Source organism: Colossoma macropomum, unplaced genomic scaffold (assembly GCF_904425465.1).
Source record: "Colossoma macropomum unplaced genomic scaffold, Colossoma_macropomum, whole genome shotgun sequence".
In the NCBI taxonomy this organism is placed as follows: domain Eukaryota; kingdom Metazoa; phylum Chordata; class Actinopteri; order Characiformes; family Serrasalmidae; genus Colossoma; species Colossoma macropomum.
This window is the reverse complement of record NW_023494803.1, coordinates 32,669,409-32,688,637: the sequence shown is the minus strand read 5'-3', so window position 1 is coordinate 32,688,637 and position 19,229 is coordinate 32,669,409. Positions and strand designations below refer to the sequence as shown.

The window sequence follows — 19,229 nt, the reverse complement described above, 5'->3', positions numbered from 1 at the left end:
TATGTACCGTGATGCATTTCTAAGAGAAATAGAGTATCAGGGTTGTTCTCTGAGCTAGCTGAGTGCTTCACTTGATGATAGGTGAGGTTGGTGGCTAATATTACTGTCCCTGCCTGCTGGTGCTCGCTGATATAGTCTAATAAAACAGACAAAGTAAAGAATATGTTACTTAGAAGCCTGTTATGAGCTTAAAATGTCTTTATTTAAACTAGAGCTGACATAATGCTGAGCTAACATACCACACAAGTAGCATTATTTTAGCACTGGTTTGAAAAAAAAAGTTTATGAACAGATTTTTTACATGAAACATTACTACGTGATGCCATTGCTTTATGGAAGTTCTGTCCATAAGACACTCAAAGCATCATGGGTCTTTGTATTAAGCTGGATAACACACTTACTTGCAAATACAAGAAAAACTAGCATGTAGATTTGTTCTGTTTTCCAGCGACAAATTGTAACGGATGCCTGAATAGTAATTTCAGTGTTTTAATGCTGGCACCACGAATGGTTAATGGAGTACTCGAGTACTCAAGCACATTTCTACCAGGGACATGAACTTCTGCTTACAAAACCAGCCTTAAATTTATAGATTTATACAGCTATGATTACAGACTCATATAGGAAAACAACATACTCATGCTAAAACACACAGAAGAGCTTTGGTTAACTGTCACTTCTTGATCTTTTCTATTCATTTCTAATCTTCTTGCTTATCTTTAAAAAAAAACTGTTCACAGAATTAAACAAAAAAACCTTAAGAAAAAATGTCGGAGCCTTGTGGGAAGTGGTAGGTTGTATAAAAATGTTGAGGACTGAAATATTGACTGTAACAGGAACACAAGAACCAAAAGGAACACATAGAAATAGGAAGTAATACATTCATAACTATGGCTTAGATGTTTACCTGGCTTCTCATGTTAATAAAATGAATCCTTTCCACATCAAACCACATGTTGTCAATCATGGAATATCCACTAAAATATGCAATTCAATCCATTTGTATTCTATTTTTTCACAATTACCTAAGAATAAAGTAGGTCACACCAGTGACTTCAACTAAAAGCTTCAAATGACATCATGAGCTAAATGAGAAAATTTATGATAACTGAAAAGACACAGTGGACTTACCATGTGCTTTTCTTCATAGATCTTCAGAAAATAGGTAAAAGGAAGTCAAGTGACATCATCAGTGTGATTTTTATTTCAAAATAAGAGATTTTTGTTACGCAAGTAATACCAGTGACATGATTCCTGGGGAACTCTCATTATATATTTTATAATATTTATTTGCCATTTGTTTTCTTTATGTCATTTTAATCATACACCGATCAGGGGGCTTACAAAGTATGCAGAGAAACAGATGGACTACAGTCTGTAATTGTAGAACTACAAAGTGCACCTACATAGTAAGTGGAGCTGATAAAATGGACAAAGAGCATAGAAACAAGGAGGTGGTCATTATGTTATGCCTGATCGGTGTATATTTCATAGTCATGTATAGATTATTGCATTTAAAATTGTAGAAAAACCGTGTTTTTCACCTGACAATATGGCACTCATCCTTTACACATGACTGTGAGGATGGGCTCTTCTGTGTGCTTGGAATTCTACATAATTGATTTAAAAACCAACACTGCTAAATTGATGACTCAAGAAGGTGAAATTGTTAAAATAACATTGCTTTATTTTAAAATATAAATAAATTGTAACCCTAACATGTTTTTCAAGTGTAATATATCTGTAAACTCTAGGAACACAAAAATAGACGTCTCCATAGAACGACTTGAATTCATCAAATGTGTATCTAATGTAATACAGAACAACAGTAACTGAACTGTTAGCATGTATATTTGTTCTCTTTTCCAGTGACAAAATGTGATGGTTACCTGAATAGTGATTTCACTGTTCTAATGCTGGCACCTCAAATGGTCAACAGAGTACTCGAGCACTCATTCACATTCCTACCAAGGACATGAACTAACAAGTGTACTGTACTGTAGTCCTTCTGAGGTAGCAGGGGGTGAAAGTGTTAAGAGTTAAGCTCACTCAGGATTAATTTTATTAAAATAATAATCCAGGTAAAAATCTAAGTCATAGTTATGAATGTTTTACATCCCAAACATAAAATGTGGCTGAATGTAAAAGGTGGCTACTGTTCTCCCAAGTAAACCAAGCCAAATGCCCACTAACTGTGTCACTGCTGCTCTCTGGCTTGTTTTCAGAGCTGTTCCTTCACCAAAAAGCAGCACAGTGAAGAGAATGCACTAAGCGCAGAGCACGTAATTAACATACTGTGATCGAAAACAGCTCTGTCTTCAACAGAATGTCGTTTTTCCTTTTGCACAGCAGTGTTAGTTCCTATGTAAGGTGCAGGGAGACAGTTAACCTAGATCCACACCACACTGAGCAGAAAATTTGACAGAAATACCACAGCAGTGAACCTGTGGGAAGTGGCTGACCTCCGTGATCTAGATCAAGGTCATGTGACCTTAGAGGTGTTTACCTGGGCTGCTGAAAATATGGACCACAATCAGCAGCTTGTTGTTGTGTCAGTGAGATGTCATTGCCACTGCTGCTGCATGCCAACTTTCTGTGGTTGCAACAAAGTCACCGCTGTCACCTTCCAGGGAGCGTCTGAGAAAAGCGACACAAACACCACCTCGTGTGGTTTTGTCATCAAAACAAAACTATTAGAAACTGGTCAGTTTTAAAGCCACAGTCATGACTGAAAACATTAAAAAGTGCACAGCGACCAAACAGCAGTATAATATGTACTGTGCCAGTTAAACAAGGACTGCGCTGTAATCAGGCCTTATCACCTGGGTATGTGTTTGTTCTCACTATCACTGCTGCTGACCCAGAGCTACTACTTTATAAATCACACCCTTTAATACCCACAGACAGATTTATACAAGGGACAAGTTCTCCAAAGATTACTCCGTAACTGGCTCAAAACTACAGTACTGTTCAAAAGTCAGAGACCACCCTTCATTTATTTAGTTTCCAGTCAAATCAGCCATTAAGGACAAGGTATTCATTTTCTAGCATCAAGGAGAAAACACTAAATAAAATAAGTGTTTCACTACAGCTTCCATTCTTTTTGCGAGATTCTTTTTCAAATCTACAGAGATATTTTACAAAGTTTAGTCTCAGAAGTTGATTGCATTTTCTGCTACTTGTTATCCAAGTAATCCCAAACACATTCAGTGATGTTGAGGTCTGGACTCTGGGGTGGTCAGTCCATTGTTCTGAGAACACCAGCAGCTTCTTTAAGTTGCAAATGCTCTTCTTTTCTGTCCATATCCTTTTTTCAGTGAGGGATTCATGACAGCTACACATCCTTTCAGACCCATAGTGTTGAGCTGTCTGGAAGGATGGACAGAAGTACCTGTGGAATGCTTTGGAACTGCACCAGGGACAGTTTCGGTGGTCTACCAGGTCTTGCGCTTTTTTCCTTTGACTTGTCCCTTCAAGTGTGTTATATCTAATCTATCTAATCCCCTCAGACGTATCTCCTGAAAACGAATAACTTGTACTAAATGGCTGTTTTGACTGGAAATTAAATAAATGAAATGCGGTCTGTGACTTTTGCTCATTACTGTACATTAGTTACTGTACTTAACGGTCATTTTGACACTCACACACGCACACACAACTACCTTTGCTTTAGTTAGTCATACTCCACACTTTTTCTGTGTTTATAACCAATAAATTGCTGCTGTCAGAAGAAAACCTCGTATCTCCAAAATGAGAAGTTCACAGGAGAAGGAAAAAACATACTTTACTTTTAATGGAAGTCAATGGAACCAGACGTTTCTCCAAGTAAATTTGGGCCGTTTCTGTTGGTCCATTCATCGTTAAATTTACACACAACGTAAAGGGCAACAGGCATTTTCAAATTATGTCAAAAACTGAAAAACAGCAAAAATGGAGATACAAGGTTTTGTTCCAATAGCAGCAAAATAGCATTTACCTTCTATGCTAGATAGGAGCTGCAAATGAATATGCATGTATGTCCTGTAATTCAGTTTAAAGCAGCCTAAACAGGCAGTGAAACCTGTAAACATTGTTTAGTTTGAAGAAACAGTAAAGAAAAACACGTAAATATGTGTATTTACAGTTCAGCATCTGCAGGTTTCTCAACTGGCTGAAGAAAATTCAGGAACCCCAGAGCCAAAACGAGGGAATGTTCAGGAACAACCATCGATATCTTAGCCTTCACGAGAAAAGAGCTGATAGGAGGTATCGACTACTTACTCTCGTCTTCAAGTCCACTTTCTGTGAGTGCTGGAAGTCGATGAAAGGCTGAAGAAGCGTCCAGACACCCATACGAGCCTCTTCGCCTTCCCTCTTCTACGACAGCTGTGACTACAAGTGCATTTTCCACAACAAAGTGCGAATTAAAGCGCAGAATTAGAGCGAGAAACCGCCTAAGCAGCGGAGACGCGAGAAAGGAAGTGGGAGAAGCCCGGCAGGGTGGACCACTCTCGGCTCGGCTGAGCTGCTCTGAGGCTGTAGGAGGTTTAGCCCGGAGCCTTTAGCCTGACACAGCGGCTCCGCTTCACCTGAACACGAGAATCACAACAAACCTCCACTCAGCACAGCGCTGGACCCCCTACACGGGCTCGGCAACTTTGAATGGACGCCGCGGCAGAAGGGGGCGGAGAATTATGATGACGCAATCATCATCCTCTTCTTCTTATGCTTCTTCTTTTCCTTCTTCTTCTTAAATATCATGAATTATTATCATGTATATCTTCTTCATCATCATTATCATGATAGTTACAGTCATCCTTTTTATCATCATGATCATCATCATCATCATCATCATCATCATCATCATCTTCTTCTTCTTCTTCTTCTTCTTCTTCAGTATCACGAATTATTATCATGTATATCTTCATCTTCATCATTATCATGATAGTTACAGTCATCCTTTTCATCATCATGATCATCATCATCATCATCATCATGATCATCATCATCTTCTTCTTCTTCTTCTTCTTCTTCTTCAATATCACGAATTATTATCATGTATATCTTCATTATCATCATTATCATGATAATTTCAATCATCATTTTATTTTTCTTCATCATCATCGTCATTTTCATTTTTTGTTTCACTGTCTTCATAATTTTCTTCTGCTTTTGCTTCTTCATTTTGATCATCATCATCATCATTTTGTTCTTCATCATCATCATCATCTTCTTCTTCTTCTTCTTCTTCAGTATCATAAATTATGATCATGTATCCATTATCATCATGATCATTTTGTTCTCTCATAATTAGTCATTATTTCCTTTATCTTTATTTTCTTCCTCATCGTTACAGTCATCATCATCATTATCATCATCATCATAATCTTCTTCTTTTTCTTCTTCTTTATCTTCTTCTTCTTCTACTTCTTCTTTGTCGTCATTATCATTATGATCCTTTTTGCCATTGTTGTAATTTTAATCATCATCATCATCATCATTTTATTTCATCATCATCGTTTTCTTTTTCTTCATTATCATGGTCTTCATCTTTGTTAATTACCCATCACTACAGTCATCATGTGTGATGTATGGGAACTGGGGAGTAAAATGAATTTGCATACATATATACATATATACATTAATTTACATTTCAATAAAATCCAAAAACTTAAAATGTAAAATATTGTGAAATCTTGCATATGCATGTCTTGTTCTAGACTACCCTCTGAAATATTTTACATTTTAAAATTTGAGATTTTATTGATATTAAATATAAATTAATTGCCATTTTTCTCCATTTTCCCCAGTTCTCACTCACAACTGTTAAGAGTGATTCAGTCATGAAGATGAAGCTGTATGACAGTTTATGCATAATTTTATGAATTGTTTTAAATATATGACTTTATAAATTATATAACCATATAACTATATGAATTATGTAAGACTGTTTTACAAGATGAGTCAGTTAGGCCAGATCTCAAAACAACAGTGATGGATGAGTGACAAGATGATTCTTGACTTGACTTGATTCTTGAGTTTTTATTTTGGTCCAGCAGCACTGATTCAGGGTGGATTATAATTAGACAACAAGAGATTCATTTAATAGAATTAAAATAGACAGTCAGATTATATGATAAAAACAATCTACGTATAGCACAGCTGTCCAAATACTTTTGGGGGCCACCGTATATGTAAGCTTTCTGATGATGCTGAATTCACAAATGACCCAGAAATGGATGAAGATGATATACAGATGAATACAGGCAAAGGTGTAGATATCTATCTGTCTATCTATCTATCTATCTATCTATAGACAGTGCATGCTGTCTCCTATAGCAGCAAGACATGAGTCAAAATGCAGCAGAAGATACAAATTGGTAGAGGAAAGAAATGAAGTTACATCATAGCGCTGAAGACTATCCCAGCTCTTCTGTTAAACAGAACATGTTCCAGCATGTTATGGAAAAATGGTACACATTCTCACTTTCAGTTTAGGATGTAGAAAAACACTTCAGTACAACCACTCAGCAATGATTTCTTTCAGTAACCCTAAGAACTGGACCTTCTTGGCACCAAAAAGGCCTCTCTACAGGGACAAGTTGAAGAACTCCCAAAAATGGCTTGACCTGAAACAGTTTCTTTTAATAGAGTAGGGAATGGAAGAACTAGGCTGCATAATACATGTTACATAACGTATCTCAGGAGAGTCTTTCTGTGGCAGCAAAAGTCCCTCAAAGACGTTCATCATCCTAGCCAAACCATTCTGTTCTTTGGACACCCACAGGAGAATTCGCTAAGGGAATATGGCAGCTTTATTAAGAGAAGATCATTAATGTGGGAGAATAAAGGGACCTGAAGTCTTCATAACTGAAACTTTGTATAGATGTTTCACTGGTAACTGCTGAGATCTCTTTTATTTGCAGTGCATCCAGGAAGTAACTGGACAATGACATAGATGATGTTATTTAAGGTTTATCTTAACCACATGCCCAAACCAAGAACAATGTTGGACTGTGAGATTAAAGCACCAAGTGTCACATTTAAATTGTGCTGCTTTAGTTTTTGAACACCTCAGTGTCACTGCTGGACTGAGAATAGTCCACCTACCAAAAATATCCAGCCAACAGCGTCCTGTGGGCAGCATCCTGCGACCACTGATGAAGGACTAGAGGATGACCAACACAGACTGTACAGTAACATATGAGGTATTGTCTCTAACTTTACATCTACAAGTTGGACCAACAAATTAGGAGTGTCTAATAGAGTGGACAGTGAGTAGACACAGTGTTTAAAAACTCCAGCAGCACTGCTGTGTCTGATCCACTCAGACCAGTGCAACACACACTAACATACCACCACTACGTCAGTGTTACTGCAGTGCTGAGAATGATCCACCACCCACATAATTCCTGCTCTCTGGTGGTCCTGTGAGGGTCCTGACTATTGAAAAACAGTGAAAGGAGCCTAACAAAGTATACAGTGAAACAGATGGACTACAGTCTGTAATTGTAGAACTGCAAAGTGCTCCTATATGGTAAGTGGAGCTGATGAAATGAACAAAGAGTGTAGAAACAACATGGTGTACTTAATGAAGTGGCCGAAGTGGCACAGCAAGAAGGGCCTGGATTGGGCGACCAGGGTCTTTTCTGTGTGGGCTCTGCTTGTTTTTCCTGTGTTCCTCCAGGCGCTCTGGTTTCCTCCCACAGTCTAAAAACATGCAGTCAAGTGAATTGAAGATACTAAATTGCCCCTAGGTGTGGGGGTGTGTGTTAATGGGTATGTCTATGTGTCTGCCCTGCCATGGACTGGTGTCCTGTCCAGGGTGTTTCCTGCCTTCCGCCCAAAGGCTGTAGGGATATGGGGTCCCTCAACCTAGAAGATGAATGAATGATAATGTTTTTGCCTTCTCCTGTAAAGCCATTGTTTTAGAGATATGAAATTTTCCTTTGAAAATTGTAATAATTAGAGAAATTGAAATTTCAATTGTGCTCAGTTGTAAATAATGTTATTATGTTTACTTCTTTGTAATTGATTTCAGCCTGAAGTCTGTGATCCATAAACCTCACCAGACACTGTCTTTGTGGTGATGCTGTGTTGTTCAGCAACAACAAGAGCCAACACCCCCCTCAGAAAATAATGCTACCATCCAGTTGCTTACAGACTGCACTGTAGTGTTCTACCTACCTTTCTATACCATTAAAGATTGTCAGTCACCCTGTGTTTCATTTAAAAGTCTTTTACTGTATTTTACCTTTTCTCTGCAGTTATAAATGATTATATTATACTTCTGGTAAAGCTCAGAAGATCTGGTTGCCTCCTAATAGTATTCCACCCATAATTCTATAGTAACTGTACTGACATTGACTGACTTTCACATTCCATTAAATCAAATGTTAATTAACTACAATTAGACACATAGTCTGAATAAACATTCATGAAAACTGACGTGACTTGACTGTAGAATTTCACCACATGATTCTGCTGTTATTTATCTTTGACTCCCAAAGTGTCACTTCCTTTCACACAATTCAAGTTTTTTGCTTTGACAAAGAAGATATCTGAGGACATCTGGTGAAGACAAGCTGACCACACCCTGAAGTGAACAAGTGCTTCAGTAAAGATATTTTCTTTCTTAATGTTGCACATTACACAAGTGCAGCATTCCATTTACCTCTGTTTGTATGAAACACTGACCACATTTCATTATGTCACTGTTGAATCAGCTGAATTATGGGAAAACTTTCCACTGTTTTGGCCTGAGGTGCTATACAGAGCATGTAAGCAGTTGATTTGCTTTTTAAATGTCTTGACTCATGAAATCCCTCTGAGGTGTAAAGGGGACAGTTCTCTTTTTATTTCTGTAAAAGAAAAAAAAGTGAACATCACAAAAAATGAACATAGCTTTCTTGCAAAACTATCTAGCAGTAATATATTAATGTATTATTAATAAAACAGTAAATTGGTTTTGAAAAAAATAAAATAAAATAAAAATGTGTTCATCAAGTTTTAAATGTTGCATTCTGAAATGATCTGTTTAGCCAGAATGTAAGCTAATGTAAAGCTTGACAACCCCAGTCAAATTACATGTTTTGTTGATTTGTAAATGTGTAAGAAGTCTTAATGAGTTAAAACAACCTCTACAGGGAACAATCTTAAATATGGTGAACTTAAACTTTTTTCCTGCTAACTTTAGTGCACAATTTCTATTTATTTGCTGAGATTAACAACTTGGAAAAAACACAATATAAAAATATTAAATGGGCTGCAACTTTTGCACAGGTCAATATGTTAAATATGTTTTTCCCACTGTGTTAAATTCAGCAAATAAACAGTAATTGTGCATTAAAATGTGTGTTCTCTGTAGACAACAACTTATTTTCACCTCAAAAATGAACAAAATGTGTAATTTGACCAAAGTTGACCAAACTTTTACATTTGACTATACTTTTTCCCTCTCATATGACTGGTATTTGGAAGACAGCCACAGATGCTAAAGGTAGACCTTTTGCTTCAAAACTTCAGGTCAGAAACGCAGAATCTTATTTTCTTTCATTTTTAAGAAAATCCTGGCGTTTCCAAGACATGTCCACTAGATGGCAGTAGAGTACTAACAGTGTTACATACCCTACAGTCCAATGGAGCTATGCAATGATTAAAGGATAAAGAATAAGAACTGACCGAATTTTTCTGTAAAATTACATTGATTATTCTCAATGCCAATAGTTGGTCACAAGAACCTCATTTAATAGATGTTTCACATGGTTTACAAACAAACAAACAAAAAAAAAAGCTAAATTAGTACTGTAGTCATTCGGTTCTTTCCCTGGAGGTCCAGTGTCCAGCACAGTTTATTGATTTGCCCACTTAAATACACCCTAATCCACTAAACCTGCTAATTAACAGAGGAGTTGAACCAGGTGTGTTTGAGCATTAAAGTCACCATACTGTGCTGGATACTGGCCCTCCAGCACTGGAACTGAATGACCCTGCCTTAAGATCTCTCTGAAGATGTGACTGTAAAACAGGCTTCAGTTTTCTGAAGTCTATTTTCTCTGGCCATGCTGTTCACTTGGTTATGACTACACCCGATCAAGAATGAAGATCTGTTGGGTTCCACTCTTTTCATCTGCCGGACACATGAAAGCTCCTTTGAGAGCTGGCAGAAGTGCTGAAACTCTGGACCTCACCAGCATAAGTCTGCCATTGATGAGGCCATGTAAAGCAGCCCTCTCAACAAAGCGTCTGTTCATGCGTCTTTCCCACACTTCACTGGGGCGAGGGAAGCGGCCTGAAAGGGTAAGATCTCAGACGGATCAGAAACAGAGAATCCAGCATTAGATGACTATGACTGGAATTTTGTGGTTCATTAGAGTCGAACAGTTAATGGATATTTAGTGCTGCTTTGTGTAACAGTGAACAAATGAGCACCAGTTTAAAGGGTTTTCAGTGTGTATCTTTACTACATGTAATGTTTAAAGTGCCAATATCCTACATTTTTTATTTTTTTTTCTGAAATCCACTTATCACATCTGTGTGGTTTTATGTACTAAAAACAGTTTTAATTAACTTTTACATGACCATTTTCAACCCATCACTATCCCTTAGAGTTAAACAGGCTGTTTTAGTATTGTGCCTTTAACACTAATACATGTAAATGACCTCTGTTCTGATTGGCTGGCCTGTATTGTGCCTTATTCAAAAAGCAGTCTGGGCTGAATCACTCCTCATAACGTTTGTGTGAATGGGCAGAGCTCAACAGCTGTAGGCTGAATAGGTGTATAGATGTAAATGTGCTGTTTTTTTGTGACATCACAAAAACAGAGAATTCAAAATGGGCTGTTTTTGCTGCTTACTTTCCATATATGGACTGTACTTACTGTATACAGAGTAAATTATAAATGATCTTTTATTACCCGCTTGCAAAGGAAACATATCCTTACTGGTTTTACTCGATCTTAGTGCAGCTTTTGACACAATAGACCATTTCATTCTATTAGACCGGCTTGAAAAACTAGTAGGAGTGACAGGTAAAGCTCTTTCATGGTTCAAATCTTACCTTAGTGATCGCTTTGAGTTTGTTAATGTAAATGGTGAACAATCAGCTCTCACAAGAGTAAAGTATGGTGTTCCATAGGGCTCTGTCTTAGGACCCAAATAATTTACCTTATATATGCTACCACTAGGTACCATCATTAGAAAACATGGCATCAGAGGACAAAATTGAACTTGATATAACTTGAAATAAGATAGAGGACTGTGTAAAAGACATTAAAGACTGGATGTCAAGTAACTTCCTCTTACTAAACTCGGACAAAACAGAAGTTCTTCTTCTTGGTCCAAAAGCTGCTAGGGATAATCTGCCTACATTAACTCCTAATCTCAATAGTTTCTCAACTGCACCAGGCACATCTGTAAAAAGCCTTGGTGTCACGATCGATCCCAGTCTGGCCTTCGATGAGTGTATTACCAATATTACCAGAATAGCTTTCCTCCACCTGCGTAATATCGCTAAATTAAGAAATGCACTGTCGCTACAGGATGCAGAAACGTTAGTTCACGCCTTTATCATGTCCAGGTTAGACTGTAACGCTCTGCTTTCTGGTTGTTCGAGCCAAAACCTTAACAAGCTTCAGTTAGTCCAGGACGCTGCAGCCAGAGTTCTCACCAAAACCAGGAAATTTGACCACATTAGCCCAATTTTGTGTACCTTACATTAGTTGCCAGTTAAATTCCGCATTGAGTACAAAATTCTTCTGCTGACGTATAAAGCTTTGAATGGCCTTGCTCCTCAGTACCTCAGTGACCTTATTTCCTATTATCAATGACACACCCACTTAGATCACAAGGTGCTGCTCATTATTAGTACCCAGAATTAATAAAGTTACGTCAGTGGGAAGAGCCTTTTCATACAACGCCCCCCAGCTTTGGAATAGCCTACCAGTCTGTGTTCGGGACTCAGACACTGCCTCCATCTTTACGTCTAGGCTAAAAACTTACCTGTTTAGTCGAGCCTTTGGTTAATTTGTTTTTCTAACTATGTCCCTCTTATCCCCCCTCCCCCCTATCCCCGCCCCTCTTCCCCCCTCCCCCTCTCTTTCCCTGAGCTGAGTGGCTGCCTGTCCTAAGATGGTCTGACCTGAGATGCGGCCGGCGCACTGCACAGTGGTGTTAAACTGTTAAACTGTATCCACTTATACTGTTTTGTGTCTGTGCTGCTATGCGGTGTCGACCAGAGGAGGATGGGTTCCCCTTTTGAGTATGCTTCCTCTCGAGATTTCTTCCTCCTGTTGAGGGAGTTTTTCCTTGCCCACTGTCGCCAAGGCTTGCTCGCTTGGGGTGTGGACCCGGATTCTCTGTAAAGCTGCTTTGTGACAACATCTGTTGTAAAAGGCGCTATATAAATAAATTTGACTTGACTTGACTAAACAGTACCCTTTTCAATATTTAACAATATTTACATACCACAACAAAACATCTCTTTTTTGTGATATGGGCCTTTTAAGCAAACATAATTCTGTCTCTTTCCTTTTGACATATTGTATGGTACTCATCAAGAAAGGCCTGTCTGATTAGATCTTCTGAAGTTCTAGTGATTCTATCAAGAAATGTCAAGAGGGTCAAGAAATGTCGAATGTGGGATAAGTGTGGTGAAGTGCGTCCATGTGTACTAGTAACACTAGACATCGCAACAATATCTTACTATGCCATCAGTGTAGCAATGTAATGATGCAACTCAAGTGGCTGCAGTACAAGATCAGGGCAACAAAATAGCTCTGATAAAATGTCTTTGAGCTCAGTGTCTTCTGCCTGAGCGTTCAACATACTTTCTAGCCTGTCTGAAGGTGCCATTATAGTCACTCTGTCCAGACCCCATGAACTTGTGAAATTCAACGGGTAACAGTCTGAGCTGGACAGACTGCCCTCAGCAACCCAGCTTACTTTTCCAACAGCCATTCATTTAAAGCTCTGACACATGATTAGCATGGCAAACTCACACAATATGAAGTGCTGGAGAAAACACATTGGATACACCCAAATAATGTTTCCTTTACACAGTTACTGTGCAATGTATTGTTCTGACAATGTCTATGCTTGTTATAGTCCTATAGTCTGGGCGAGTGACCTTATTGATGCTGACCACACTTAAGACATGGAAGGCTCTGAGAAAACCAGTCCGATTACTTTGCTTTATTTTACTTTACATTGTTGTAAATGTGCCAGTTCACCTTTGGCTAATTGTCAACCATTGTTCTTTGGTAGGTACAGAGAAAACAATAGCACTGACTAAGGCGCATCTTTATTATGTAAATCAGGAATGATCCATACAGTGACATCAGGAATTGGTTCAGAGCCAGAGTTCAAAACACATTTGACACTTTTAACCCACTTAGACTTTAGTATGAAATCCTTTTGCTTTGAGTAACCCTATACATTAACTATGTTTATTTTGCTAAATGATTCAACGCTCCATTTTGTCACTACCAAAACAATTATAAGACTTTTAAAACTTGATCAAATGTTTCAGTAATGATTGTTTCAGTAGTGACACTTTTAGCTAATTTTGAGCAGAACTCAAAAACACCAGCCAGCGCAAACACAGTTTTGAACACTTGTACAAAATAACTTCATAATATTTTTCATTAAAACACAAAAACGTTTAATTTGCAGAAAACATATGTTTCAGTAGTGACAATTCTTGATGTTACACACTGATTTTCAGACTTTGGGGCACATTTACTTCAAAACAATGGGATCTAACTGCTCACCATGTGGCCATGAGGGACAGGGGTACAGTCCCACTTCCTGCTCTAAAATGCAGAGGGGTGGCTAAAATAAGGCTCTGCCCACAGAAGTAAAACGCTTAGCGTTTCGGTAGTGACATGAAAACTTCGGACAGCAGTTTTTGAATAAACGTTTTATATAAAAATGTAGCTAATGATGAACCTGACTCTATCAACTTCACTTTAATGGAAGTCAAAAGGATTAAAAATGTAAAAAAAAACCATTATTATTAATATAATCAATTTTATCATTATTTATTATGTTTAGTATTTGTTACCTTTACAAGTTAAAATGTATGGGTTAAGGTTTGGGACTGACACCTCCCAATAAGTACCTTATAAATGATGATTTTGTATATATTTAACTTATGACTATCTCAATTAATGCCTTGCGATTAAATATATCAAAGCATGATTTTTCTTCTCTTTTATTTTATTTTATTTTATTTTTTACTGTGGGATAACAGTTTGAACTACTTCGGTTGAATGGTCCATAAAATAGAGACTGTTGTAAGCTGTTGAAATACAATGAACAAACAAACAATTACTGATATTTCTGGGATTTATTTCTCTCTTATTATCTCAATCTCATAATCTCTCCTACAAAGCAGCTGTTTCAGAGTCAATGTTTTCTTATCACGATGATGATAAATATTTGAACCAATTAGCCCATTTTCAAATGTCATGTTCAGTACTTGGTTACGACTCCTTTGCAGTCAGTGGCAGCCTGAAGTCTGTGGCTCATAAACCTCACCAGACACAGTGTCTCCTCTAGTGATGCAGTGTTGTTCAGCAACCCTTCATTTCAAATCCAATCTGCAGGTCTACAGAGCCAAAACAACAAAAACTGTGACACTGTACAATTACTTACAGACTGCACTGTACTGTTCTACCTACTTTCCTGAGTTCTAGGTGATCAGTCACTCCTTACTTCAATTTAGAACCTTTAATATCATATAATATCAGCTACAAGTGACTCAGCAACTGCTGCTGAATCCCAGAAGATTTGGTTATCTATACTTTGCACTCTACCAATAACAATAGTAGACTATTTATCCAAAGACTTGTAGACACTTGTTCAGTAAACGCTGGAACATTGCTGTGAGGATTGTGATGATTGAGCATAAGTGAGGTCAGCTACTGATGCTGGATGATCAGTTCTGGATCACTTCAGCTCATCCTGATGGTACTGGATGGAGCTCCATCACTCCAGAGAACACAGCTCCACTAATCCAAGCCCAGTGCTGGGGGCTTTACACCCCTCTAGCTGATGCTTAGCAATGGACATGGTGACCTTTGGCTCATGTGTGGCTGCTCCAGAGAGACCGATTCTATAGACAATGCTTTGCTATGGAGATTATATAAGCTGTGTGTGTGATAGTTGAACACCTGTTTCAGCAATGTGTGCACCTTAAAGTAGCTGAATTCACCAATCAGAAGAATGTCTGGATAGTTTTGGACATTCAGACTTTCAAGTAGTGTTAAATTCAGGAAGCACATCTAACCAATCATCTTGTCCACATTTAAGCAATGTCATTTTCATTATCACAAATAGAATATTTCAAACAAGCGCCAGAATGGGGCACCTCTGCACTGTATCTTCATAAGTGTCATTTTTATCTATTGCAGGATGCTTAAGACCTCAAGTCCTAGGCTCATTATTCAGATACTAGTTTTGAGGCTTATTATTAGTAACTACTGTAAATTATTTAGACCAAAGTCATGTCTCAAATGTGCAAAGTCAAAACAACCATTATGTACAAGTTAATCATTTTTAGAAGGTGTTTGTATGGTGATTAGATATATATTATAATATCGCATGCATAAGGAAAATAAGTGAAAAATAATAATGAGAATAAACAGGACTTTCCAAAACTGCATTAAAATTGGGACTCCATGCAAGAGCTGATAGATCACCAAAGGCTTTCGTTTCTGAGAGGTGAAAGAAGATCAAGCTCCACTCTTGCTTTAGATCTGAAAAATCCACAGGTGTTTCTGTCCAACTGGCATAAAATAGACAAAAAAGAAGAAAATTTGCAAATCAAAGTAACTGCTGGTGTTATCAAAACAATGGACTGACCACCCCAGAGCCCAGACCCCAGAGCCCAGACCTCACCATCACTGAATGTGGGATTATTTGGATTGCTGAACATGTAACCAACTTCTAAGACTGAACTTTGGAGATGTGGAAAATATCCCTGCAGATTTTCTCCTGAAAAGAATGATAACTGTAATAAAGGCAAAGTGTTATATTTAGTTGTTTTTTCTTGACACTGAAAAATTAATATTATTAATATGTACTTAAGGGCCATTTTGACTGGAAATCAAATAAATGGAGGGTGGTCTCTTAGTTTTGTACAGTACTGTAGACGTTATGTAGCTATGACAGTGAGTGAATTGAAGTGTGGGTCCATAGACAGGTCCTTCAAATTGAAGAGGTTAATGCTCTTGCTCTTGTGCGTGTGTGTGTGTGTGTGTGTGTGTGTGTGTGTGTGTGTGTGTGTGTGTGTGTGTGTAGTTTTGGAGAAATGTTATTCTGGGCTCCTACATTCCACTTTCAGCTCTGCTCCAGTGTTGGCAGTGCTTGAAAGCTTGAGGACAGGACATGGCGCCGCAAAGCTATACACACACATACACACACACACACACTATACACACATACATTCCAGTCATTCTCTGCCTTTGAAGGCGGCATCGTGTCTCTAGTCCCCTTTCTCTAACCTGCTCTGTATTTGTGATGAAGCTCAATCTGACTCTGCTGGTGCCACATCCCTCCCTTTCACTTCACAGATTCTGTGTAATAAATCAGTCTCTGTGGGTTTATGTTTTCATCTCTGCAGTGAAAACATCCTTGACATATCAGGATTGCATTCACAACAAAGAACTTCAGTGATGAATGAGCAGAGCAGAAAATAATCTGCTCAGGTCTATGGTACGAGCACTGCATACAATGAGTACTTTGAATGAACCAAAAAAGGACAGTATAATTTGCTCGTTTGGTTACTCACTATTGTTTTCTTTCAAACAAGCTGATGCTCTCACACCACTGCACCCACCAGCATCTAACATTAACCTAAATGTAGTTATATTGACTATTTGAAAAGTTAGACTTCTAAATAATAAATACATTTAAATGTAAAAGTTTCAACAGCATGGTCAAGTGACATGTTTTGTTAATTTTCTAAGTGAAAACAAGTTTACACACCATCTACAGGGAACAAACTTAAATATGATGTATGTTATGATGTACAACACACCAATAAAGGTGCTCTGGAAAATGATTAATTCACTCTAGTTATGGCTAAATAAAGTATTGAAAAAGCTTTTGAAAGCCACAACATTTTTTAATCATTATTGCAAGATTTGCCTTTGCAATACTAATTACCAAATGATGAAATACGCAAATGAGCCCCCTAACTCAGGGTTTTCCATCCAGGAGTTTGCAAATCCCTAGGGGTTTGGGGTGACATTGCAGAGGGTTCTGAGACTGTGATGGTAATATCACTGTCAAATGAAATTTCATTTTTTTTTAAGTACATATAATTTTTTACAAGGAAAACAGACAGAAGTTAATATTTCCAACCCATAATGACACACTCAATAATTACAGAATAGATCATGTTTTTGTGATAGACATTGTAACCATTGACCGTTTTGTGTAGATTATATTTAATATGTAGTTAGCTGAATCATTTTTCATGGCTAAAATCAATAATAGTACTTTTGAGTCAGTGCTATGCTTGGAGCAGCTTTCTAAAGTATGATGAACGAAGGTAAAGCCAGCTTTCTTGAAAAGACATCTGGAAGATAAACCTGCAAACCTGGACTTGGAATTATTTCATTAAGAAACATTAGCCTACTCTTCATCATTTAATGTTAGCCCATTTAAAATACTAGTGGGTTATTTCAGTTAAATATTTTGAGTTAAAAGCCCGTATCTGACACAAAATTTGGAAACCCTTACTCTTAACTAATCACAGTGCTGTGAGCATCTTGAGCAACCTCGGGATTTCCAGCTGCATGTTTCTGTGGGTGTTTTGATGAGTCAAGGCACTGATGTTATCCAACAACAGTACCTTATTGTAGTAAAAAATAAGGAGGTTCATCATTAGCCATGTTGTTTTAATGTCTCACCAGTGCAAATCGCCGATATTGCAATATAATCGCAATACCAGTATTTTTTCCATGTCACAGAGCCCAATTAAACCATGACCACACTGGACTATCTGTGTTTGACAGTCTGTTTATTCTAATCTTACCACAGCAAGATCAAGTCATCATGGGAATCTGTATTTGTATATGCGGTTGTGGTGAAATAGTTACAATATCACAGGTTTGTCTAACCAAACACATTCTTCATGTTCTTTGCATAGAATTACTTTCTTCATATACTATATATATACATTTACCGTCTCTATATACCTCATATACATTCACCTGCTTCATACAGATCCTATACAATTACCTTCTTCATATACCTCATATACAGTTACCTTCTCTGTATAACTCATATACAATTACCTTCTCCATATACCTCATAAACAATTACCTTCCTCATATACCTCATATACAGTTGCCTTGCTCATATACCTCATATCCAGTTATCTTCCTCATATACCACATATACAATTACTTTCTTCATATGTATCATATACAGCTTCCTCCATGATATACCTCATATATAGAGAGCTACCTTCTTTATATACATTATATACATAATACCTTGCTCAGATATCATATATATCATATATATTTGCTTTATTATATATCTTATATACAGATGCATGTTCAAAAAGAAAAGAACCCAGAACATTATAATGTAAATCAGGGAGTACCCACCTTAAGGCCTTGGTCCACCCACTGATATGCCTGCTTATTTTCCACTATATGCACTTTTCTGCAGCGCCACTGTGCATTGCTGGAGTAAACAGGATGCTCCTGACTGTGTGTAAACCTGCTATTAAAGCCTGCTGCTTCCTCTCTAGCACACTCCACCTCCCCTTTACATCACCACTATACAGTCCACGTTTACAGTGCAGCACTGCATATGTGGCTTTTGAGAACATAGACAGGTTGAGAGAGGAATATGGCAATGTCCAATATCAGATCAGTTACTTCATCACTTCAGCAGAGCAGCTTGTCTACGAGGAAGTTATTACTTTGGTCTAAAATGGCACAACAATGCTGGAGACTGGTCACCACAAGCTGAATTTCGCTCTGTCTAATGACCAAAACAAAGCGAGGACCTAGAAAGAGGCGAGAGATGTGTGGGATTGCGGAAATGACTTTGAGCCAATCTAAATTTTGCGCAAGGCACGACCACAAAATTGTATGTTTGACAATGCCCTGTGCTTTGTTCATATCTTCAGAACAAAGGCACTGTGTTTGTGACAGACTTTCATCTGCTCAGCCTCATAGCATGATAGCTGACAGGTGTGGTATCCCTGCAAGGCACATTGCCTTGGA

The 19,229-nt window shown here is 37.8% G+C and overlaps 1 protein-coding gene across 3 annotated transcripts in view; it reads right to left on the bottom strand.

The window, feature by feature from the left end:
- LOC118823467 (hippocalcin-like protein 1) overlaps positions 1-18,686 on the bottom strand; it is a 48,295-nt gene extending 29,609 nt beyond the window's left edge. The window contains exons 1-2 of one of the 3 annotated variants that reach the window (XM_036593110.1): positions 4,261-4,641; positions 2,507-2,637 (exon numbers count right to left, since the gene is read on the bottom strand). The gene's annotated coding sequence lies outside the window, so the exon portion shown is untranslated. Of the gene's footprint in view, positions 1-2,506; positions 2,638-4,260; positions 4,642-18,602 lie in introns of those variants that run through there. The other 2 variants (XM_036593111.1, XM_036593109.1) reach the window with 2 other exon arrangements.
- Positions 18,687-19,229: the final 543 nt, after the last annotated feature.